Source organism: Ranitomeya variabilis, chromosome 1 (genome assembly GCF_051348905.1).
Source record: "Ranitomeya variabilis isolate aRanVar5 chromosome 1, aRanVar5.hap1, whole genome shotgun sequence".
Lineage (NCBI taxonomy): Eukaryota > Metazoa > Chordata > Amphibia > Anura > Dendrobatidae > Ranitomeya > Ranitomeya variabilis.
Window position 1 is genome coordinate 44,445,965 of NC_135232.1, and position 26,570 is coordinate 44,472,534.

At 47.1% G+C, this 26,570-nt stretch overlaps 1 protein-coding gene across 1 annotated transcript in view; it reads left to right on the top strand.

The window, feature by feature from the left end:
- The first annotated feature begins 1,017 nt into the window (after window positions 1–1,017).
- The window catches only part of LOC143804636 (ornithine decarboxylase-like), an 82,738-nt gene continuing 57,185 nt past the window's right edge, over window positions 1,018–26,570 (top strand). The window contains exon 1 of the mRNA XM_077282925.1: window positions 1,018–1,102. The gene's annotated coding sequence lies outside the window, so the exon portion shown is untranslated. The remainder of the gene's footprint in view (window positions 1,103–26,570) is intronic.

Here is a 26,570-nt window from a genome sequence, read left to right on the forward strand (position 1 = left end):
ACAACGATGAAACAGCGACGCTGCAGCGATCGGCATCGTTGTCTATATCGCTGCAGCGTCGCTTAATGTGACGGTACCTTAAGTAGGGTGTGGTGCTCTCCAGTGGTCTGAAGCATTGGACCGGATTGCTCCAGCTGGAGAGTACACACATCCGTACTGCCAGACTGGACGGTACTATAGGTCCAAGCCACCCCAATCCCAATGACTGGTTCCGATGTCTCTTCCATCACAGCGCCACTTGCAGAATGAATATGGTGGCACCTAATGACAGGAGAAGACATTGCCTGAGCAGGTCCCGGAGGAGATGACATTTTGCGTGGAAATGAATTACAGAAAATCAGCATTATTGTGCAGTTCAGATTTTATCATCTATGTGATCGATTGTAAATGTGGTCTTCAGTACGGCGGCCAAACCAAACAGACCTTACGCTCTCCTACTGGGGTCACAAGAGCGAGGATTCTCTCATGTGATAGAATTGGATCCATTATGCTAATGATATGTCCTGGACTATGATGAAGAAGACACAGATACGACGCTCTATGGCAGCAGGAAGCGGACCAGAAAGTGAACAGCAAATGGCCAGGCGGCCAGACAGGTCGGCAATCAGGTTAGTATTGTTTTGTTTTTTTTCTGTGCCAGCCCTGTTCCAACTTACATACAAATTCGAGTTATGAAGAAACCTACAGAACCGATCTCAACCGTGACGCCGGGGATTGCCTGTATATTGATATACAAATAAAAAGAAAAATATGCAAAAAATAAGAGTATTCATTGAGTTGACACATTCCTACTTCCAAATTGACATGTATACAAATTCATGCATCCTAATAGTCAGCTAAATACCTGATGAGGGCTAAATGTAGCCAAAAAGCATTGGATTTTATTATTTTTTATTGCTTCAATAAAACCACTTTTTTCGATAACCAGTGGTCTTACATATAAAATATACGTTTAGCAGTGTCGGATCATTCCAGTGATCTTTGAGCTTTGTAACATGTTTCCGCCCCTGGAATCTTGTTTGGAGGAAGACTAGGAGGCAGCAGGACAGGCTGCACACATTCGGATTATTTGTATACGCCTGCCATTGCACAGCCCTAGAAGGTGAGAGTTTTTCTACTACACCTCTGTTATCACTTATTTATGCGTTTATTACTACCCTTAGATACAGCTGTTGTTTGTCTTCTCCCTCTCTTTCTTTTCCTTCATTTCTTTTGAAGGATATCTCTCCAATAACAATTCTTATAAGATACTAGACGGTAGCCCGATTCTAACGCATCGGATATTCTAGAATAAAGTTGAAGCAATCTAGGGTTGCCCACAGCCCCTCTCAAAGAAGCAGGTCAGGACGTTCATGTGCATTGTGGGCTATTACCGCCGGTTTATCCCAAACTTCGCCATGGTAGCTGACAGACCTCCTTAAAGGGACAAAGTTAGCTATGGCTAAGTGGTTTCCAGAAGCTGAGATGGAGTTTCAGGAACTGATGCTGGCCCTGTGTAAACAGCCGGTGCTGGTAGCACCCGATTTCCCCAAGTAGTTTGTGCGTCCAGACAGACTCGTTGGATGTCAGGCTGGGCTCTGTCTTATCTCAAGAGGTGAACGGGGAAGAGCACCCCATAATGTATCTTAGCCAGAAGTTGTAATCCTGCGAGAAAAATTATTCCATAGTGGAGAAGGAATGTTTAGCCATCAAGTGGGCATTGGACACTCTAAGGTACTTTTTAGGCAGGAAGTTCAGTCTAGTGTCAGACCATGCCCCACTGAAGTGGATGTGGGATAAGAAAGGGAACAATGCCCGAGTGACCAGGTGGTTTCTAGCACATAAGGATTTTAACTTCAATGTGAAGCATAGGCCAGGGAAACTGTGCGGCAATGCTGACGCTCTGTCGAGATTCCACTGTTTGTTGGCAGAAGGTGCCAAGCCCCTTGGCTTTGAGCAGAGGGGGGTATGTAAGATGGCCGCCGGACGAGTCCTTGAGGGGAGATATGTGTCATCGCAGCTATTAGCTGCGGTGATGGGAGCTCAGAAGCATGCTCCAGGACATATAGTGCTGAGAGATTTATCAGGCCATTCCAGGGCTGGGTTTTATGAGCAGTCATAAGAGATGGGTGGGAATGACTGCTCACATATCCCAACCAACAAGGGCATAGCTTGGCAGTTGAAATGGAGGCCGAGTGTGTCATTCAGTGTCTGGAGCTGGAGATGTGTGGATCTCCTTTGTGCTGGTCTGTGCTAAGGCCTAAAGAACCGGACACTATCCTGAGCAGGCGGACCCGCTGTATGTGCGGCGCCCCCGCTACCGCAGGGCCGAGGGGTACCCGGTACCGGGCCTCTGAGTCTCTGCTCTGGGGTTGTCACGGTGGCTAGACCCGGTCCGTGACCCTGCTGGTCAGTGAGGGGCATCCGGTGAAAGAGTAGTGGTGAATGATGGTGTAGTTGTGAAGTGCCGGTCGCAGTAAATAACGAGGACACCAGGTTGTAGTCTCTTTACCTCTTTACTGAAGGTTTTAGAGTCCTCAGTCCAGAGCGCTGTCAACAGGGCTGTCCGAGACCGGCCGGTCCAAAGGCACATCAGGAGTTCCCTTTACAGGTGGGAATCAGTGTCTACCTTCTAGCGCTGTGTGTTGTAGTCCTTCCCTGCTGAGCTCCCGGGATAGTCCTCACAACTGTTTCTGTCTGTCTCTGATATTCGTTCTCTCTGTCCCCCAGATGATATGGTAGGACGCACCCGTATGACGGGGTAGGCCTGGAGTTCTTCCGGGACCCTAGAGTCGCCCCTCTCCCACAGCTGCCTCCGTTGTCTGCTTAGGTGTTAAGTGGGACAGCCAACCTATAATTGGCTGTCCGGCCGTGGTTTGCAGTAGTACTTAAAGTCTCTTACTTGCTCGGCGTTCCGGCCCCCTGAAGAAGCTTACGCGAAATGCGCATTGGGGCTACGTCTGACCACACACACGGATCCGTCTGGGTGAGATATCTATATATATGATTGGCACATAGTACACTTAGTCTGGGATACTTAGTTTTGGACCACAATTGTGGTGATCTATGTGGTTTTCCCTGGATCTGTCCCTTCGACTAATGCTATATGTTGCTATATGCACTGCATTACCAGATATATAGGGTCCTGTGTACACTTTGTAAAGTGGTTGGTTTTGTCGGTGTCCTTCACAATTCTATGTCTATAAATATATGTTTTATATTATCGTGTATTATATTGCATATTGTATGATTTTAGATTCATTTATAAATAAATGTTACCTTTTAACTTCTATGGGTGATTTGGTACTCCTTTCTCGCTTGTGTAAAATATCCTTGTTGGAGTATGTGTTATGCCTGTTTTTGACAGTGCTGGTTTTTCATTAAAATTTCTGGGTATTTTTTATTTTTTATTCGCCTCAGAAGGATGTTGCCTCGGTCTAACAGCACGACTCCTTCTGGTCCTAATTCCTCTTTACTGTATTCCCGTTGTTCACAGGTTTGTTCTGCTCTGAGGAGTCTGCCAGGATCCCATCCCTGACAGGTCCTCTCACTAGCTCTTCCCAGCTACTTCTCTCCCTGTCTTCCTGTCCAACCCCCAGTTTTACCAGAGTGTGAGGAGTGGCCTACTAGATAGAACCACCCCCCCTGGTGGCCGGAGTGTGAAGTGTAGTGTGAGTGTTACCTGGTCAGAGAAACTCCTTTAGTGCAATCAGACGTAATATCACTCCCCTTAGTGGCAGAGCGACATTACTGCAACGACCAGGACTCTGGGGCGCTGCACTCCCCCCCGGTTAAATCCAGTACTCCCGGACTGGGAAAACAAGAACAACAATACATGTTAACAGAAAACACACAAAATTCTGAAATAACATAAACAATTAAACATAACAGTGCTTCCCTTTAGGGGAGGTGAGGACTCTTGAACGTTGCGAAAGTTAGGTCATGCACAGTTTATGACTCTCAGTTCAGTGGTTGAAACAGCGGGGACCCCGGGTAAACAAAGGGGTCCCCCTTTTGAAAGTTTTTGAGCAATTCACCGTCCATTACTCTATTGTCCATTTTAAAACCTGTAACAAAAGATATGCACACAAACATTTTCAACTAAATAGCAGCCCTTATTAATACCTCCAAGTTTTGTAGCGGAGGGGAGTTTGATTTTGAGTGCTGCGTGTGGACCTTCGCAGCGCAGGGGTTGCTATTGGCCTAACAGGGCCCGCTATGCTTGCTACCGCTGGTGTAGTGCACTGTCTTCTAGCTACACTTCTAGTGAGTCTGGGTAGCACTGGCAGGTTGGGGCTCTCAGAGCTGCTGCTATCAACAGTGGGTACAGCAGATTCACCGATAGCAGAGGGAGGATTTGCCGGTTCAACGGTTGGCATGGCTGTTATGACCCCAATGGCGAGGGTCTCAGAGGAACGTGGAAGTCTGCAGAATACAAAAATCCAGCTCATAGGGCAGTGGTAGCTGGGTTGACCATATATCTACTCCTAACGCCAACACTAGAAGTAGCCGGGGATCATTCCTACGTTGATTCTAGATGACACGCTCCAGCCGGAGAATCTAGCTACCCCTAGTAGAGGAAAACAAAAGACCTTTCTTGCCTCCAGAGAAGGGGACCCCAAAGCTGGATAGAAGCCCCCCACAAATAATAACGGTGAGGTAAGAGGAAATGACAAACACAGAAATGAACCAGGTTTAGCACAGAGAGGCCCGCTTACTGATAGCAGAATAAAGAAAGGTAACTTATATGGTCAACAAAAACCCTATCAAAATCCACACTGGAAATTCAAGAACCCCCGAACCGTCTAACGGTCCGGGGGGAGAACACCAGCCCCCTAGAGCTTCCAGCAAAGGTCAGGATATATATCTGGAACAAGCTGGACAAAAATACAAAACCAAAACAAAATAGCAAAAAGCAAAAAGCGGACTTAGCTGATATAACTGGAACCAGGATCAGTAGACAAGAGCACAGCAGACTAGCTCTGATAACTACGTTGCCAGGCATTGAACTGAAGGTCCAGGGAGCTTAAATAGCAACACCCTTAACTAACGACCCAGGTGCGGATAAAAGGAATGACAGAAAAACCAGAGTCAAAAAACTAGTAACCACTAGAGGGAGCAAAAAGTAAATTCACAACAGTACCCCCCCCTTAGTGAGGGGTCACCGAACCCTCACCACGACCACCAGGGCGATCAGGATGAGCGGCATGAAAGGCACGAACTAAATCGGCCGCATGAACATCAGAGGCGACCACCCAGGAATTATCCTCCTGACCATAGCCCTTCCACTTGACCAGGTACTGAAGCCTCCGCCTGGAGAGGCGAGAATCCAAGATCTTCTCCACCACGTACTCCAACTCGCCCTCAACCAACACCGGAGCAGGAGGCTCAGCAGAAGGAACTACAGGCACAATGTACCGCCGCAACAAGGACCTATGAAATACATTGTGAATAGCAAACGACACAGGAAGATCCAGACGAAAAGATACAGGATTAAGGATTTCCAATATCTTGTAAGGCCCAATAAAACGAGGTTTAAATTTGGGAGAGGAGACCTTCATAGGAACAAAGCGGGAAGAAAGCCATACCAAATCCCCAACGCGTAGTCGGGGACCCACACCGCGGCGGCGGTTGGCAAAGCGCTGAGCCCTCTCCTGTGACAACTTCAAGTTGTCCACCACATGATTCCAGATCCGCTGCAACCTATCCACCACAGAATCCACCCCAGGACAGTCAGAAGGCTCCACATAACCCGAAGAAAAGCGAGGATGGAAACCAGAGTTGCAGAAAAAAGGCGAAACCAAGGTGGCGGAACTAGCCCGATTATTAAGGGCAAACTCAGCCAACGGCAAGAATGTCACCCAATCGTCCTGATCAGCAGAGACAAAACACCTCAAATAAGCCTCCAAAGTCTGATTGGTTCGCTCCGTCTGTCCATTAGTCTGAGGATGGAAAGCAGACGAAAACGACAAATCAATGCCCATCCTACTACAAAAGGATCGCCAGAATCTGGAAACGAACTGGGATCCTCTGTCTGACACAATATTCTCAGGGATGCCGTGCAAACGAACCACGTTCTGGAAAAACACAGGAACCAGATCGGAAGAGGAAGGCAGCTTAGGCAAAGGAACCAAATGGACCATCTTTGAGAAGCGATCACATATCACCCAGATAACGGACATGCCCTGGGATAGCGGAAGATCAGAAATGAAATCCATGGAGATATGTGTCCAAGGTCTCTTCGGGACAGGCAAGGGCAAGAGCAAACCGCTGGCACGAGAACAGCAAGGCTTAGCTCGAGCACAAGTCCCACAGGACTGCACAAATGACCGCACATCCCTTGACAAGGAAGGCCACCAAAAGGACCTGGCCACCAGATCTCTGGTGCCAAAAATTCCCGGGTGACCTGCCAACACCGAGGAATGAACCTCGGAAATGACTCTGCTGGTCCACTTATCCGGGACAAACAGTCTGTCAGGTGGACAAGACTCAGGCCTATCAGCCTGAAATCTCTGCAACACACGTCGCAGATCCGGAGAAATAGCTGACAAGATAACTCCATCTTTAAGAATACCAACAGGATCAGCGACTCCAGGAGCATCAGGCACAAAGCTCCTAGAAAGAGCATCGGCCTTCACATTCTTTGAACCTGGTAAATACGAGACAACAAAATCAAAGCGGGAGAAAAACAATGACCAGCGGGCCTGTCTCGGATTAAGGCGTTTAGCAGACTCGAGATACATCAGATTTTTGTGATCAGTCAAGACCACCACACGATGCTTAGCACCCTCGAGCCAATGACGCCACTCCTCAAATGCCCATTTCATGGCCAACAACTCCCGATTGCCCACATCATAATTTCGCTCGGCAGGCGAAAACTTCCTAGAGAAAAAGGCACAAGGTTTCATAACAGAGCAACCAGGGCCTCTCTGCGACAAAACGGCCCCTGCTCCAATCTCTGAAGCATCCACCTCAACCTGAAAGGGAAGTGAGACATCGGGCTGGCACAAAACAGGCGCCGAAGTAAACCGGCGTTTCAACTCCTGGAAAGCCTCCACGGCAGCAGGAGCCCAGTTAGCTACATCGGAGCCCTTCTTGGTCATATCCGTCAAAGGTTTCACAATGCTAGAAAAATTAGCGATAAAACGACGGTAGAAGTTAGCGAAACCCAAGAACTTCTGTAGACTCTTAACTGACGAGGGCTGAGTCCAGTCAAGAATAGCTCGGACCTTGACTGGGTCCATCTCCACAGCAGAAGGGGAAAAAATGAACCCCAAAAAGGGAACCTTCTGTACACCAAAGAGACACTTTGAGCCCTTGACAAACAAAGAATTTTCACGCAAAATTTTAAAGACCAACCTGACCTGCTCCACATGCGAATCCCAATTATCAGAAAAAACCAAAATATCATCCAGATAAACAATCAAAAATTTATCCAGATACTTCCGGAAAATGTCATGCATAAAGGACTGAAAAACTGAAGGCGCATTGGAGAGCCCAAAAGGCATCACCAAGTACTCAAAATGACCTTCGGGCGTATTGAATGCGGTTTTCCATTCATCACCTTGCTTAATGCGCACAAGGTTGTACGCACCACGAAGATCTATCTTGGTGAACCACTTGGCACCTTTAATCCGGGCAAACAAGTCAGACAACAGCGGTAAAGGATACTGAAATTTGACAGTGATCTTATTTAAAAGCCGATAATCAATACAAGGTCTCAAAGATCCGTCCTTTTTTGCCACAAAAAAGAATCCCGCACCAAGAGGGGAAGAAGACGGACGAATATGTCCTTTCTCTAGAGACTCCTTGATATATGAACGCATAGCGGTATGTTCAGGTACCGACAGATTAAACAGTCTTCCCTTAGGAAATTTACTGCCTGGGATCAAATCTATAGCACAGTCACAGTCCCTATGAGGAGGCAGTGCACTGGACTCAGACTCACTGAAGACATCCTGATAATCAGACAAATACTCCGGAACTTCCGAAGGCGTAGAAGAAGCAATAGACACAGGCAGGGAATCCCCATGAATACCACGACAGCCCCAACTTGAGACTGACATAGCCTTCCAGTCCAGGACTGGATTATGGGTCTGTAACCATGGCAGCCCTAAAACAACCAAATCATGCATTTTATGTAAAACCAGGAAACGTATCACCTCGCGGTGTTCAGGAGTCATGCACATGGTAACCTGTGTCCAATACTGCGGTTTATTTGCTGCCAATGGCGTAGCATCAATACCCCTAAGAGGAATAGGATTTTCTAATGGTTCAAGAGTAAAACCACAGTGCTTAGCAAATGACAGATCCATAAGACTCAGGGCAGCACCTGAATCTACAAACGCCATGACAGGAAAAGACGACAGTGAGCAAATCAAAGTTACAGACAGAATAAATTTAGGTTGCAAATTACCAACGGTGACAGGACTAACAACCTTAGCTATACGTTTAGAGCATGCTGAGATAACATGTGTAGAATCACCACAGTAGTAGCACAAGCCATTCCGGCGTCTATGAATTTTCCGCTCATTTCTAGTCAGGATTCTATCACATTGCATTAAATCAGGTGTCTGTTCAGACAACACCATGAGGGAATTTGCGATTTTTCTATCACATTGCACCGAATTAGGTGTCTGTTCAGACAACACCATGAGGGAATTTGCGGTTTTGCGCTCCCGCAACCGCCGGTCAATTTGAATAGCCAGTGCCATAGTATCATTCAGACCTGTGGGAATGGGAAAACCCACCATAACATTCTTAATGGCTTCAGAAAGGCCATTTCTAAAATTAGCGGCCAGTGCACACTCGTTCCAATGTGTCAGCACGGACCATTTCCGAAATTTTTGGCAGTACACTTCAGCCTCGTCCTGCCCCTGAGACATAGCCAGCAAGGCCTTTTCTGCCTGAATCTCAAGATTGGGTTCCTCATAAAGTAAACCGAGCGCCAGAAAAAACGCATTAATATCAGCCAATGCCGGATCTCCTGGCGCCAGCGAAAAAGCCCAATCCTGAGGGTCGCCCCGTAAGAACGAAATAACAATTTTTACTTGCTGAGCAGAGTCTCCAGATGAACAGGGTCTCAGGGACAAAAACAATTTACAATTATTCACAAAATTCCTAAACTTAAACCTGTCTCCGGAAAACAGTTCAGGAATCGGTATTTTAGGTTCTGACCTAGGATTACTGATAACATAGTCTTGTATGCCCTGCACACGAGTAGCCAGCTGGTCCACACTTGTAATCAAGGTCTGGACATTCATGTCTGCAGCAAGCATAGCCACTCTGAGGTAAAGGGGAAGAAGAAAAAAAAAAAAAACTCAGAATCTTCTTTCTTATAATCCCTCTTCTGCAATGCATTAAACATTTAATACTGGCCTGGCAAACTGTTATGACCCCAATGGCGAGGGTCTCAGAGGAACGTGGAAGTCTGCAGAATACAAAAATCCAGCTCATAGGGCAGTGGTAGCTGGGTTGACCATATATCTACTCCTAACGCCAACACTAGAAGTAGCCGGGGATCATTCCTACGTTGATTCTAGATGACACGCTCCAGCCGGAGAATCTAGCTACCCCTAGTAGAGGAAAACAAAAGACCTTTCTTGCCTCCAGAGAAGGGGACCCCAAAGCTGGATAGAAGCCCCCCACAAATAATAACGGTGAGGTAAGAGGAAATGACAAACACAGAAATGAACCAGGTTTAGCACAGAGAGGCCCGCTTACTGATAGCAGAATAAAGAAAGGTAACTTATATGGTCAACAAAAACCCTATCAAAATCCACACTGGAAATTCAAGAACCCCCGAACCGTCTAACGGTCCGGGGGGAGAACACCAGCCCCCTAGAGCTTCCAGCAAAGGTCAGGATATATATCTGGAACAAGCTGGACAAAAATACAAAACCAAAACAAAATAGCAAAAAGCAAAAAGCGGACTTAGCTGATATAACTGGAACCAGGATCAGTAGACAAGAGCACAGCAGACTAGCTCTGATAACTACGTTGCCAGGCATTGAACTGAAGGTCCAGGGAGCTTAAATAGCAACACCCTTAACTAACGACCCAGGTGCGGATAAAAGGAATGACAGAAAAACCAGAGTCAAAAAACTAGTAACCACTAGAGGGAGCAAAAAGTAAATTCACAACACATGGCATCTTCAGGTAGGGCTTGTTGAGGTTGCGGGGCCGGATGTTCTGGTACCACCATTGCTTCTGGTGGGTCCGGCTGTTGAAACGTTAGAACAGGTACCACGATGGCCTGATTTATCTGAGTCCAGGACTGGGGAAAGTCACCAAGGACGGTATGGATCATCTTCTCCTTTTCCACCGGCGGGGAGATTCCTGGGGCCGTGTCCCTCTCTCTCAACTTATCGGGGCAGACCTTAAGGTGATCCCTGGATACGACTGTCGAGGTCTCCCCTCTGTCTTTGCTGATGAGACAGACCTTCGTGTTGTCGAAATCGGATGGCAGGATGGTGTACGGCTCTGCTTCCCATTGGTCATCGAGCTTGTGTAGTCTCCTCTTTCGCTTAAGTACTTGCTCACCAGGTGACAGGGGAATCGCAGGAGCGTGCTGGTTGTAGTCCCTTTCTTGTTTTTGCCTAGCCTGGGCGAGACTTCTTTCTATGCACTCCTGTACTTTTCGGTACCTTCGCTGCCTTTCTGCATCCCAATCTGCATCCGGCGAGGTATCTTCAGGGATGAGGACCCCCATGTCCAGATCAACGGGTAACTGGCTAGACCTTCCTCGCATCAGGTACGCTGGAGTGCAGTTGGTGGAATTTACTGGAATGTGATTGTATATATCCACCAAGTCAGGCAACTTTGTCGGCCACAGGTTCCGTTCCTCCACGGGCAAGGTCTTCAATAAGTCGATCACCACTTGCTTCATCTTTTCGCACATCCCATTGGTTTGAGGATGGTACGGTGTGGTTCTGATCTTCTTACACCCGTACAGTTGGCAGAACTCTTGGAACACTTCTGCTTCGAATGCTGGTCCCTGATCGGTCAGTACCTTCTCCGGGTAGCCATGGGGCCTACAGAAGTACTGCTGGAAGGCCTTGGCGGCAGTCCTGGCCGTTAGATCCTTGACAGGTACGACCACCAAAAATCTGGAGTAGTGATCTACGATGGTAAGAGCGTAGATATAGCCTGACCGGCTAGGTGTCAACTTCACATGATCCAGCGCGACCAGTTCGAGCGGTCGTTTGGTGATGATAGGCTGCAGGGGAGCCCGTTGGCTGCCACGGTCCTTCCTGCGTAGGCTACATGGACCGCACTCCCGACACCACTTCTCAATGGCTCTCTTCATGCCAATCCAATAGAACCTCCCTCAGAGTAGCCTCTCTAGCTTCCTCCACCCGAAGTGTCTGGCTCCATCATGGTAGGCTCCCAGAACCATGGGCGCATCTCGCCTTGGCACCACTATCTGCCAGACCAATTCATGAGTACGTGGGTCGATGCTCCTCCTGCACAGCTTGCCATCATGGATAAACAGTTTGCTTCTCCCCTTCCACAGCTGTTGGGTTTCCTGTGGATCATCTGGGCCGGGATGCAACCCTGCCTGCGTCAAGAGCTCTTTCACCCGACGGACCGCGGGGTCACCATCCTGGGTTTCCGCCCACCCGTGATGGGGCAGGGGATTCAGTGTGGCATCCGGTTGTTCCCGTGCCTGTTCTTCACATGATGAGAGTTCTGAGTGGCTTTGGGGCGATGGAATGCAGGCAGCTCCACCTCTTCAAGTGCCTCCGGGTCTTCTCCCGTCTCTGGCAAATTGGGCATTCGGGACAAGGCATCGGCATTGGCATTCTTGTGTCCTGCCCGGTACTTGATGGTGAAATCGTAGTTGGACAGCCGGGCCATCCACCGCTGTTCCAAGGCCCCGAGTTTGGCAGTATCCAGATGCGTTAGCGGATTGTTATCCGTGAAGACGGTGAATTTCGCGGAGGCCAGGTAGTGTTTGAACCTCTCTGTCACTGCCCAGACGATGGCAAGGAATTCCAGCTTAAAGGAACTGTAGTTGTCAGGGTTCCTTTCCGTGGGGCAGAGTTTCCTGCTGGCGTAAGCGATCACCCTTTCTTTGCCTTTCTGGACCTGGGACAGCACGGCTCCTAATCCCACATTGCTGGCATCTGTGTACAGCACAAACGGTTGGTCGTATTCGGGGTAAGCCAGTACCTCTTCTCCCGTCAGTGCCGACTTCAAACAAGTGAAGGATTCCTCCAGCTCCTCGTTCCAATCAAAAGGGGTGTTCCTCCCCTTGGTCTTCTTTGGTTGGCCCACCAACAGGTTTTGCAAGGGTGCGGCCTTCTTGGTGAAGTCTTTAATGAACCTCCGGTAAAAGCCTACCAGCCCGAGGAACTGCCGGACTTCGTGGAGGTCACTGGGCTTTGGCCAGTCCTTGATCACTGTGACCTTGTCGGGGTCTGGGGCCACTCCTTCAGCGCTCACCACATGGCCCAGGTACTGCACTTTAGGTTTCAGCAGATGACACTTGGACGGTTTCACCTTTAAGCCAAAGTTGGAAAGGGCTTCAAACACCTCGGCCAGGTGCTTCAGATGGTCTTCGTAGGTCTTAGAGAAGACAATGACATCATCCAAATACAGCAGCACGGTTTCGAAGTTCATGTGTCCCAGGCAGCACTCCATCATCCTCTGGAACGTCCCGGGAGCATTGCACAATCCGAAGGGCATGTAATTGAATTCGCAGAGACCCATTGGTGTCGTGAAGGCCGTCTTCTCTTTGTCCGCCTCCGCTACTGGAACCTGCCAGTACCCACTGGTGAGATCTAAGGTAGAGAAGTAGTTAGCAGATTTTAACCCCTTCCCGACATTTGACGTACTATCCCGTCGAGGTGGGGTGGGCCCGTATGACCGCCGACGGGATAGTACGTCATGCCCTTTAATGCGACACCGCGACTTAAGTCGCGGTGATCGCAATAAAATTCCGATGCCATCTTACCGTACGGAAGATGGCCTCGGCATTTCGGGTATGGCGCCGCCCCCCCGGCCTCCCGATCGCTGTGATTGGCTGTTCAATTCTGAACAGCGAATCACAGCCTTTCTCACTGTTTCAGCCAATCAGATTGGCTGAAACAGTGAGGTCCCAGGCTAGGATCGAGTACCGATGTACTCGATCCTGGGGCCGGTGCCTGGCAACACCAGGCACTGGCCAGAACCCCCCGGATTGGCGCGATCGACAATCATATCGATCGCGCCAATCGCAGGGCACAGCGGCGGTGTTACCGCACTGTGCCCTGCCTGTAACGCGCTCCGCAGCCCCCTCTGCTCTCCTGTGCCCTGCCTCCTTGTGCTCCGGATCCTGCAGGTGTGATTGGCGCGATCGATGTGATCGTCGATCGCGTCAATCACAGGGCACAGCAGCGGTATGACGGCGCTGTGCCCTGATGGTGACCTGCCGGTCACCTGCTGGTCACTTGCTGGTGACCTGCCGGTAACCTGCCTATGACCGGAGCTGTGAGCTCCGATCATAGGCTGGTGCCTAGCAACACCGGCGTCACCAGGGCCTCCCCTGATTGGTGGGATCGATGTGATCATCGATCCCACCAATCACAGGTCACAGCAGCGGTGTGACCGCTCTGTGACCTGTGTCACCTGTCCCTGACCTGTCTGACCGCTCTTCAGGAATTCTCACACTTGGTGAGGGGTCCTGCAGAGCGGTCACGCTGTCAGATCCCCCTCCTGTGCTGAGACTTGTGGTGCCACAGTAGCCTGTGACACCATAATTCTCGCTAAAAAAACAAAAGAAAGAAGACAGAAGAAAGAAGACAGAAGAAAGAAGAGAGACTACAACCGTAAGTGTTGATACCCCGATCTTTCTTACCCCCCCCATCCCCCCCTTACCCCCCCCATCCCCCCTTCCCCCTTCACCCTCACTTTGCGCCGCGTCCGTCCGTGCCCAAATTTAGCAGCCGCCGAGCGTTGATTGGTGACGCAGTTCACCGATCAACACTCGTGCTCGCTTTTCTTTTTCACCCCCCTTAGTGCCGCCGAGCGTTGATTGGTGACGCAGTTCACCGATCAACACTCGTGCTCACTTTTCTCCTCCACATCCCCGTCCACGCACCCCGCCGCTGCGTCTGAACCCGTGCCTTTCGTTTCTTTTTTTTTTTTCCACATCCCCGTCCGCGCACCCCGCCACTGCGTCTGAACCCGTGCCTTTCGTTTCTTTTTTTTTTTTTACACATCCCCGTCCGCGCACCCCGCCGCTGCGTCTGAACCCGTGCCTTTCGTTTCTTTTTTTTTTTTTCCACATCCCCGTCCGCGCACCCCGCCACTGCGTCTGAACCCGTGCCTTTCGTTTCTTTTTTTTTTTTCCACATCCCCGTCCGCCCGCCACTGCGTCTGAACCCGTGCCTTTCGTTTCTTTTTTTTTTTTTTACACATCCCCGTCCGCGCACCCCGCCGCTGCGTCTGAACCTGTGCCTTTCGTTTCTTTTCTTTTTTTTCCACATCCCCGTCCGCGCACCCCGCCACTGCGTCTGAACCCGTGCCTTTTGTTTCTTTTTTTTTTTTCCACATCCCCGTCCGCGCACCCCGCCACTGCGTCTGAACCCATGCCTTTCGTTTCTTTTTTTTTTTCCACATCCCCGTCCGCGCACCCCGCCACTGCGTCTGAACCCGTGCCTTTCGTTTCTTTTTTTTTTTTTTTCCACATCCCCGTCCGCGCACCCCGCCACTGCGTCTGAACCCGTGCCTTTCGTTTCTTTTTTTTTTTTTTTCCACATCCCCGTCCGCGCACCCCGCCACTGCGTCTGAACCCGTGCCTTTCGTTTCTTTTTTTTTTTTCCACATCCCCGTCCGCCCGCCACTGCGTCTGAACCCGTGCCTTTCGTTTCTTTTTTTTTTTTTTACACATCCCCGTCCGCGCACCCCGCCGCTGCGTCTGAACCCGTGCCTTTCATTTCTTTTTTTTTTTTTTCCACATCCCCGTCCGCGCACCCCGCCGCTGCGTCTGAACCCGTGCCTTTCGTTTCTTTTTTTTTTTTTTACACATCCCCGTCCGCGCACCCCGCCACTGCGTCTGAACCCGTGCCTTTCGTTTCTTTTTTTTTTTTTTACACATCCCCGTCCGCGCACCCCGCCGCTGCGTCTGAACCCGTGCCTTTCGTTTCGTTTCTTTTTTTTCCATATCCCCGTCCGCGCACCCCGCCACTGCGTCTGAACCCGTGCCTTTCGTTTCTTTTTTTTTTTTTCCACATCCCCGTCCGCGCACCCCGCCACTGCGTCTGAACCCGTGCCTTTCGTTTCTTTTTTTTTTTTTTCCACATCCCCGTCCGCGCACCCCGCCACTGCGTCTGAACCCGTGCCTTTCGTTTCTTTTTTTTTTTTTCCACACCCCCGTCCGCGCACCCCGCCACTGCGTCTGAACCCGTGCCTTTCGTTTCTTTTTTTTTTTTCCACATCCCCGTCCGCGCACCCCGCCACCGTGTGACCGCTCTGTGACCTGTGTCACCTGTCCCTGACCTGTCTGACCGCTCTTCAGGAATTCTCACACTTGGTGAGGGGTCCTGCAGAGCGGTCACGCTGTCAGATCCCCCTCCTGTGCTGAGACTTGTGGTGCCACAGTAGCCTGTGACACCATAATTCTCGCTAAAAAAACAAAAGAAAGAAGACAGAAGAAAGAAGACAGAAGAAAGAAGAGAGACTACAACCGTAAGTGTTGATACCCCGATCTTTCTTACCCCCCCCATCCCCCCCTTACCCCCCCCATCCCCCCTTCCCCCTTCACCCTCACTTTGCGCCGCGTCCGTCCGTGCCCAAATTTAGCAGCCGCCGAGCGTTGATTGGTGACGCAGTTCACCGATCAACACTCGTGCTCGCTTTTCTTTTTCACCCCCCTTAGTGCCGCCGAGCGTTGATTGGTGACGCAGTTCACCGATCAACACTCGTGCTCACTTTTCTCCTCCACATCCCCGTCCACGCACCCCGCCGCTGCGTCTGAACCCGTGCCTTTCGTTTCTTTTTTTTTTTTTCCACATCCCCGTCCGCGCACCCCGCCACTGCGTCTGAACCCGTGCCTTTCGTTTTTTTTTTTTTTTTTACACATCCCCGTCCGCACACCCCGCCGCTGCGTCTGAACCCGTGCCTTTCGTTTCTTTTTTTTTTTTTCCACATCCCCGTCCGCGCACCCCGCCACTGCGTCTGAACCCGTGCCTTTTGTTTCTTTTTTTTTTTTCCACATCCCCGTCCGCGCACCCCGCCACTGCGTCTGAACCCATGCCTTTCGTTTCTTTTTTTTTTTTCCACATCCCCGTCCGCGCACCCCGCCACTGCGTCTGAACCCGTGCCTTTCGTTTCTTTTTTTTTTTTTTTCCACATCCCCGTCCGCGCACCCCGCCACTGCGTCTGAACCCGTGCCTTTCGTTTCTTTTTTTTTTTTTTTCCACATCCCCGTCCACGCACCCCGCCACTGCGTCTGAACCCGTGCCTTTCGTTTCTTTTTTTTTTTTCCACATCCCCGTCCGCCCGCCACTGCGTCTGAACCCGTGCCTTTCGTTTCTTTTTTTTTTTTTTACACATCCCCGTCCGCGCACCCCGCCGCTGCGTCTGAACCCGTGCCTTTCGTTTCTTTTTTTTTTTTTCCACATCCCCGTCCGCGCACCCCGCCGCTGCGTCTGAACCCGTGCCTTTCGTTTCTTTTTTTTTTTTTTACACATCCCCGTCCGCGCACCCCGCCACTGCGTCTGAACCCGTGCCTTTCGTTTCTTTTTTTTTTTTTTACACATCCCCGTCCGCGCACCCCGCCGCTGCGTCTGAACCCGTGCCTTTCGTTTCTTTTCTTTTTTTTCCATATCCCCGTCCGCGCACCCCGCCACTGCGTCTGAACCCGTGCCTTTCGTTTCTTTTTTTTTTTTCCACATCCCCGTCCGCGCACCCCGCCACTGCGTCTGAACCCGTGCCTTTCGTTTCTTTTTTTTTTTTTTTCACATCCCCGTCCGCGCACCCCGCCACTGCGTCTGAACCCGTGCCTTTCGTTTCTTTTTTTTTTTTTCCACATCCCCGTCCGCGCACCCCGCCACTGCGTCTGAACCCGTGCCTTTCGTTTCTTTTTTTTTTTTCCACATCCCCGTCCGCGCACCCCGCCACTGCGTCTGAACCCGTGCCTTTCGTTTCTTTTTTTTTTTTTTACACATCCCCGTCCGCGCACCCCGCCTCCGCCGCCGAACTTTGATAAGTGACTCGGTTCACTTATCAGAGCTCTCGTGCCTGGTGTTTTTTCCACATCCCCATTCACACACCCAGCAGGTGCCGAACTTTGATAAGTGACGTAGTTCACTTATCAGAGCTAGGGCCTGCTGTTTTAGACTTTTCCTTTCACAGGTATTTTTTTTCCCTATTTGCTTTTTTTCTTTTACTTTTCAGAAGTTTGCACCAAACACTATCCCCCCCCCACACGTACACATACAGGTCCTGCTCAAAAAATTAGCATATAGTGTTAAATTTCATTATTTACCATAATGTAATGATTACAATTAAACTTTCATATATTATAGATTCATTATCCACCAACTGAAATTTGTCAGGTCTTTTATTGTTTTAATACTGATGATTTTGGCCTACAACTCCTGATAACCCAAAAAACCTGTCTCAATAAATTAGCATATCAAGAAAAGGTTCTCTAAACGACCTATTACCCTAATCTTCTTGTTAAGTCCTTCTCAGTCCCTGGCTTACTAGAGGTAGGGATCCCATAGAAATGACACGCAGCACAAAGGTTGTGTGATCATATACAGGGGAAGCCCAGGAGCACGTCTGACTCACTGGGCTGTACCCCCTCCTTTTATATAGAAAAAAGTTAAACATTTTACAGACATGCGTACAAGCGCTCATATTTCACATCCTTATACAATAACAGTCTATACTAGAGATAAGATTCAATTTCTGGTATGTAGGTAAAAGGTTACAACACAGAAAGAATGCGTCCATAAAAGGAAATGTCAACTTTGCTTAAGTTATCTTGAAATAAGCCAGCTGTTTCAGAAGAAAGACACAATGGATTCTTTCAGTCTGATCTCCACAATTCCCCCCTTTGACATATTCTTTTATTTATTACCGCAGGGCTAAAGACAAAGCCTTTATTTTTGGTATTACACATGTACACACTTATATTATTAATAAGAGAATCAAATCTAGTATTAATTCTTCTATCGCAAATTATTTTCTTCTTTAGCAGTATACTAAAATATAAAAACAAAAATTAGTACGGTAATATTAATTTATACTCTTGCATCTATTACACAAAGTTTATCTGTGCATACTGAGTTACCCTTGAGCACAATCTGGAATAGTACGTATATGACTACAATAATCATAACTATATGTATTATGCTCTGCATAATCCCAGCAACCCACCCACCGATCCCTCTGAACCAGTTGGCTGGGTTAAGAAAAGAAAAGGTATCTGACCACCAGCTATCCTTATTCTGGTCATTATCTTTGTCATACTGATCTCTGAGTCGTTGTACGTCCTTTAATTTAAATGTCATACTCATCAGATTCATTACAAACCAGGTTCCCCGGTTTGCTTGTACAATCACTTGCATTACCTTGAGGGAACAACTCAGAATGTTCCCAATTTCTATTGTGTATGTATCTTTCCAATACTACAGGTTTGAAGGCATCAGAGGAAGGGACGGTTGTACTGAAACTGAGCTGTAGATTTTCAGTGGGGACCTGTCCTAGATCAGTTAATCCAGTCTTATTCCTAGGTACCCATTTTCCTCCCCTGAATGCTAAATATTGTAGATGTGTATTACTCCCTGAGAGATTACCCTGCCACCAAGGAAATTCTACCCATCCCACAATTGGTATGGCGATTGTAGTATTCCACAGCCTAGCATTACCAGTTTGGTTATTGGCCAGTTTGTCTGAACAATTAGGCCAAGCGAATATTTCTTCTGCTGATACGGGAACTGCTAGAAAAGGTATACTTGTGGCTGATACTGGTGAATGGGTACAGATCCAACAATCTGTCAGGGTTTGTGTATTGTTTAACAAGTCATGCACTAATTTTCTATGATGTTGTACGAATCTATTGTTCAAAGGGGTTAGAGAATTTAGTCTTTCCCATGCCTTTGTCGTGGTTAATACTATTAACATCAATATCATGAGTTTTGTCCTGCTTTTTTGCAATGGCTTGCATGTATCCATGATGCCTTTCCTTCAAGCTTGACTGATGTAGGTGTTGTCAACAGGACTTGGAAGGGTCCGTCAAACCTTGGTTCTAGAGCCTTTCTGGTGTGTCTTTTTACATAGACTTGATCACCTGGTTCCAACTTGTGACTTCCTTCAATGTTGTCAGGATCTGGAAGGGAAGCAAAAACTTGTGCATGCACCTTAGTTAATTGTTTCTGAAGATTTTGCACATAAGAAGTCAATGACTCAATATTTAACACAAGTTGCTGTGGAAAATAACATCCTAAATTGGCAGTCCTACCAAACAAAATTTCATATGGAGACAGTTTAGTCTTACCCCTTGGGGTATTGCGTATTGAGTAAAGGGCCAGTGGAAGGCATTCTGTCCAAGGCTTTCCTGTTTCAGCCATGGCTTTCTGTATTTTTAATTTTAAAGTTCCATTCATGCGTTCCACCTTACCAGAACTTTGAGGATGATACGGAGTGTGTAACTGACTTTCAACACCCAACATTTTCAGTACATTTTGAAATATTTCTCCAGTGAAATGAGTACCCCTATCTGACTCGATCACTTCAGGGAGACCGTAACGGGGTATCAGTTCGGCAACTAGCTTTACAGCAGTGTTTTTAGCTGAAGCCTTCCGAACTGGATAGGCCTCTGGCCACCCTGAGAACATGTCCACACACACCAACACATACTCATACCCATTACTTTTTGGCAGCTGGATAAAGTCTATTTGTAATCGCTGAAACGGATAGAGAGGTCGGACGTGGTGCTTCATAGGGGTCTTTGTCGTCTGTCCGGGATTATGTGCCAGGCATATAACGCATGCAGCACAATAGTCTCTTGCGTAGTTGCCAAAACCTGGAGCCAACCAGACTTGCTTTGCCAGTAGTGTCATTGCATTTGCAGACACATGAGTAGGGTGGTGCAGTCCACCAACTACAATCGGGTACCAGGCTCTAGGTAGACATATTAGTCCATCTTTCTTCCAAATTCCTGCTTGTTCTTCTGCCCCTTCCTTTTTCCACCTGTCCCTCTCCTCTTCTCCTGCATCTTCCTGTGCTTGTCTCAGTCTATCTTCAGTATTTTCTGTGAGGTTTACAGTATGAACCTGTCGTAAGGGTTTGACTGCCGCTGCTTTGGCTGCTTTGTCAGCCCTATCATTTCCCCTAGATTCCCAAGTGTCGAGTCTCACATGTGCAGCTACCTTAATTACTGCTACTTCTTTTGTTTCTTGTGCAGCCTCTAAGATCTGTTTGATCAGAGAAGCATGTTTTACAGGTTGGCCTGACGCTGTCATGTAACCTCTAGCTCTCCAGATTACTCCAAAATCAAACACAATACCATGTGCATACCTAGAATCAGTGTATATATTAGCTGTCTGATTCTCAGCTATTTTTAGCGCTTCAATCAATGCTGTTAGTTCTGCTTCTTGTGCAGACTGTTTTGGTGGAAGTGGTTCTGCTTTGAGAGTTTCAGATTCTGACACAACTGCATACCCTGTATGGAAGTTACCTGTGTCATCTGCAAACCTACTACCATCTATAAACAGCTCTAAATCTGGATTTTGAAGTGGTGTTTCGGATACATTGGGTAAGCCTGCTGTTTCTTGTAAAATGAGCTCTGTACAATCATGTGTGTCTGTAGGGAAAAAATTTGCGTGTGGATCAGTGTCCTTATTCCCCCCTTCAGACTCGAGAGGTAGCAGTGTAGCTAAATTGAGAGTCTGAAGCCTTGCAAATGTGATAGTAGAGGGGAGCAGCAAAGAACACTGTAGCCGCAAATGTCTGGCCATGGAAATGTGTTTTGGTTGGACCTGGTTTAATATCCCATAAACATCATGCGTAGTTTGAACTGTGAGTGGATACTCTAGGACAATTTCTGATGCTTTGTCCAACAATAGTGAGACAGCAACAACTACACGTACACAGGTTGGCGCTGCTCTAGCTACGGGATCTAACCTTGCTGAAAGATATGCAATTGGTCTTTGTTTCCCTGCATGCTTCTGGGTAAGAACTCCTGTAGCATGGGAATCAACTTCTGCAGCCATAAGCTGAAATGGTTTGGTGTAGTCTGGTAGCCCTAACGCTGGAGCTGAAACAAGGGCATCTTTTAATTGTTGGAACGAAATCTGACCTTCTTTTGTCAACAAATAAGGTTCACTTTTTACACAGTCATACAGTGGTTGCATTAGTTGACTGGCATGTATAATCCATTGTCTACAATGAGACACTATTCCTAAAAATGCTCGTAGCTGTTTATGATTTCTAGGCTCATTCATCTGTCTTATTGCTTCAGTTCTTTGAGGTGTAAGATGCTTTTTACCTTGAGAAATGCAATGACCTAGAAAGACCACTTTGATCTGACAAACTTGTAGCTTTTGTCTATTCACTTTACACCCTTCTTTTTCTAGAAAACATAGTAAACTCACAGTGGACCTTTCTGCAGTTTCTAGATCTGGGCAGCAAAGTAGTAGGTCATCCACATACTGTAAAATTACTACCTGTGGTTCAGGTTCAAACCTCTGAAGGACTGTTTGTAGGGCATTTGAATAAAGAGTAGGGGAGTGTATCATTCCCTGTGGAAGGCGTGTCCACGCCAACTGTTTGCCCTTAAATGTAAATGCAAACAAATGCCAACTGTCTTGGTGTAAAGGAACCGAGAAAAATGCATTTGAAAGATCTATTACAGTAAACACTTGAGAACTGGCTGGTATCTGTGATAGTAACGTATGAGGATTGGGTACAACTGGGGTGATTGGATCTAGAACTTTGTTTATTTCTCTTAGATCATGTACCATACGATATTTGGGCATAGAACCCTTATCAAGAGTTCTCTTCTTGACTGGATACAGAGGAGTGTTAGCAGGTGATTGTATCTCTACCAAAACTCCTTTCTCTCTATATTCCTCTATCTGTTTTGTAATTGCTAGTTCCTGCTGGGCACTCACAGGGTATTGTCTGAGCTGTGGGAGAACAGCTCCTGGTTGCACAGATAATTTTACAGGAGAAATATGCAATAATCCCACATCAGTGTCACCCTGTGCCCACAGTGTTTCTGGGACCATTGAGAGATCTAGATCTGTAGTGTACTCTTTTTCTTCAGTATAATCCTCAAAAGCCTGAATTCTGACATATTGTTCTAATGATTCTGCATCATCAGGGATAGTCAGCATAACTGTGCCATCTTCCCTAAATTTGATGTTAGCTTCTAATTTCTTTAGTACATCAGTTCCTAACAGACATGTTGGGGCACCTCTGGCATACAAAAATCTGGATGCAAAACATTTAGGTCCTAATGAGACCTCTAGGGGCACAGTATATGGCAGTGTTCGAATTACCCCATCATAACCCTCAGCAAAAGTTGTTTGTTCTGAAATATCTTCCGGATTCGGAAGAAAATCTTGATTCAAAATTGAGGAAGTTGCACCTGTATCTATCAAAAATGGAATCTCTCTCCCCCCCACATTCACCTGTATCATAGGTCTTCTAGCTGGTAGGGAAGTTTGTAACACATCGAGTCAATCTGAATCTGGTATGGAACCATCTATGATGGTAGATTTCTGCTGGTTGTCCATTTGGGGAGGGTTATTTCTGGGAACAAATTTGCCTGACTTTATATCTGCCAACTTCTTCCTGCACTCTCTTTGAAAATGACCTGGCTTTTTACAGTAGTGGCAAGGAAAATTGTGTCTCACTCTTCCTCCTGTATTAGCTTGTGCTATTCTAACAGGCTTACGATTCTCTCTCATATCCATGACTATTCCTAAACATCGTTGTTTCACAATATTTGGTTGTTCAATTGTTCTCCAATCTGGAGTAGAGGATTTAAATTTTTCTCTGATTTTCGGATCTAGCCCCTCTATTAATTGTTTTGTAAAAGTCTCCTTACTGAAGCATCAGTCAAATCCAATCCTTCATCCCTAAAGCTATTTTCTAGTTCTTGACTATATTCTTCAATACTTTGCCCAAATTTCTGCATAATCACACCTGTAGACCCCCTTTCCCTCTGTTTTCCTCTCATGAAAATTATTAATGCCTCTGTGAACTGGGTACCTGATGCTTCTGTCTGTAAGGCACCCCCTTCTGCCACTGGTCTATTGGGCTGTAGGTGTGTCAATAATTCCTGAAAAAGTCCGGGGGACATTTTCATTCTACATAATTCTTCCCCGTCCGCCCAGACCCCGGCATGAGTCTGCATGATTTGTTGTATATACTGCGCAAACCTTATGGGGTATTGAGTGGGATCAGGCGCATTATGCAGGAGGGACATACCCTCAGCAGGGGACCAAGGAAAGTATTGTCTGGTCTGATGATATCTGGTGTTCATTACCCCATCAGCACCAGGTTCCCTAAAGGGTCTTGGTACTACCCTAACAGGGGCAAGTACAGCGCCATATCTAGGTGTACCACAGGCTAGGCAATCATTTCTCCAATCTGGATTTTGTTGTCCACAGTGTGAACATTCCCATCCTCCTACCCCACCAAGATTGGGATACAAGGCTGGAAATTGTTTTCCTCCTTCTGCTCTTCCAGATGGTACAAATGATTGGGCTTTTGGATCTAGGTAAGGTGGCGGGATTATGTCACAACTTTTTCCCTTCCCCATGATCCATTTGGAAGTGTCTGGATCGTACTTCCAATTCTCCTCTTTAGCTGTTTTTGAGACCTCTATCATACAATGTATGATTTCTTCCCACCCATTGTCTTTGATAATTCCACCTCGTTCTTTACTCAGTTTTTCCCATTCTGTACTGAACATAAGTGCTTCTGAAATTCCCAATTTTTCTCTTACCCTCCTAATCTGCCTTCTGACTATCTTTCCACATCTTTCCTGTATGATATCTGCTCCTTCCACTTGTCCTAAGACGGTTTTTGTCTGTTTATTTCCCATTTTTCTTTTTCAATATTAGCTATGACTACCCTAGGTGACGTTTGGACAACCACTTCCTCTGTTGGTGGCGTCTCGTTGCCTTCTCTCCTAGGGAGCTAAAATATTGAAAGGCTCGTCTGCTCCATTTCTTCTAATATGCAGGACGTACTTAAGTGCTATTATGCACGCAAACAGACTCAGCAACACCATACAGATCACAAAACTTTCTGTGTCAGTTAGCATACTTGTCCCAGGCTCATGAAACCGCGTCCTGGGCTCATTCTATCAAACCTTATCCAGAAATGAAGGAGGTTTAAGCACTTAATAAGAGTCAAGCATGGGCGGAGAAGAAGAACGCAACCACATGACCCAGTTAGGCTGACTTCCATGTATAAGGCTTATACCCCAACTATTTCGGCTTATTTTTCTACGCACTTTTGCTCTTCTTTCACAACATACCACAACCTTCACACTGTTCACACACTGCCAGGGACAGGACTCATAAATCTATACAATATGGTAACCCGAGTTTTATAGGTATCTACTCACTACTAGACTAACCCAGCGTGACACGGCTCATAGAGATCTTTCGGATAATACAGGGCAGATAAAAGAGAACTAATAATGTCTCTTACCTGGCCAGGTTTTTCAGTTCATTTGCCGTCCATTATCCCAGATCTCCGTTGTCCGTATCCGCAGGTAAATCTCGAGCAAATACTCTCACCTCAGGTCCCTGTTCGGTGCACCAGAGTAATGTTAAGTCCTTCTCAGTCCCTGGCTTACTAGAGGTAGGGATCCCATAGAAATGACACGCAGCACAAAGGTTGTGTGATCATATACAGGGGAAGCCCAGGAGCACGTCTGACTCACTGGGCTGTACCCCCTCCTTTTATATAGAAAAAAGTTAAACATTTTACAGACATGCGTACAAGCGCTCATATTTCACATCCTTATACAATAACAGTCTATACTAGAGATAAGATTCAATTTCTGGTATGTAGGTAAAAGGTTACAACACAGAAAGAATGCGTCCATAAAAGAAAATGTCAACTTTGCTTAAGTTATCTTGAAATAAGCCAGCTGTTTCAGAAGAAAGACACAATGGATTCTTTCAGTCTGATCTCCACACTTCTGAATCAACTAATTAACTCTAAACACATGCAAAAGATACCTGAGGCTTTTAAAAACTCCCTGCCTGGTTCATTACTCAAAACCCCCATCATGGGTAAGACTAGCGACCTGACAGATGTCAAGAAGGCCATCATTGACACCCTCAAGCAAGAGGGTAAGACCCAGAAAGAAATTTCTCAACAAATAGGCTGTTCCCAGAGTGCTGTATCAAGGCACCTCAATGGTAAGTCTGTTGGAAGGAAACAATGTGGCAGAAAACGCTGTACAACGAGAAGAGGTGACCGGACCCTGAGGAAGATTGTGGAGAAGGACCGATTCCAGACCTTGGGGAACCTGAGGAAGCAGTGGACTGAGTCTGGTGTGGAAACATCCAGAGCCACCGTGCACAGGCGTGTGCAGGAAATGGGCTACAGGTGCCGCATTCCCCAGGTAAAGCCACTTTTGAACCATAAACAGCGGCAGAAGCGCCTGACCTGGGCTACAGAGAAGCAGCACTGGACTGTTGCTAAGTGGTCCCAAGTACTTTTTTCTGATGAAAGCAAATTTTGCATGTCATTCGGAAATCAAGGTGCCAGAGTCTGGAGGAAGACTGGGGAGAAGGAAATGCCAAAATGCCTGAAGTCCAGTGTCAAGTACCCACAGTCAGTGATGGTGTGGGGTGCCATGTCAGCTGCTGGTGTTGGTCCACTGTGTTTCATCAAGGGCAGGGTCAATGCAGCTAGCTATCAGGAGATTTTGGAGCACTTCATGCTTCCATCGGCTGAAATGCTTTATGGAGATGAAGATTTCATTTTTCAGCACGACCTGGCACCTGCTCACAGTGCCAAAACCACTGGTAAATGGTTTACTGACCATGGTATTACTGTGCTCAATTGGCCTGCCAACTCTCCTGACCTGAACCCCATAGAGAATCTGTGGGATATTGTGAAGAGAAAGTTGACAGACGTAAGACCCAACACTCTGGATGAGCTTAAGGCCGCTATTGAAGCATCCTGGGCCTCCATAACATCTCAGCAGTGTCACAGGCTGATTGCCTCCATGCCACGCCGCATTGAAGCAGTCATTTCTGCCAAAGGATTCCCGACCAAGTATTGAGTGCATAACTGAACATTATTATTTGATGGTTTTTTTGTTTGTTATTAAAAAACACTTTTATTTGATTGGACGGGTGAAATATGCTAATTTATTGAGACAGTTTTTTTGGGTTATCAGGAGTTGTAGGCCAAAATCATCAGTATTAAAACAATAAAAGACATGACAAATTTCAGTTGGTGGATAATGAATCTATAATATATGAAAGTTTAATTGTAATCATTACATTATGGTAAATAATGAAATTTAACACTATATGCTAATTTTTTGAGAAGGACCTGTAGTTCCAATAAATTGCACCCAAGCACCATACTCACACAAAAAATGTCCCGTTCGT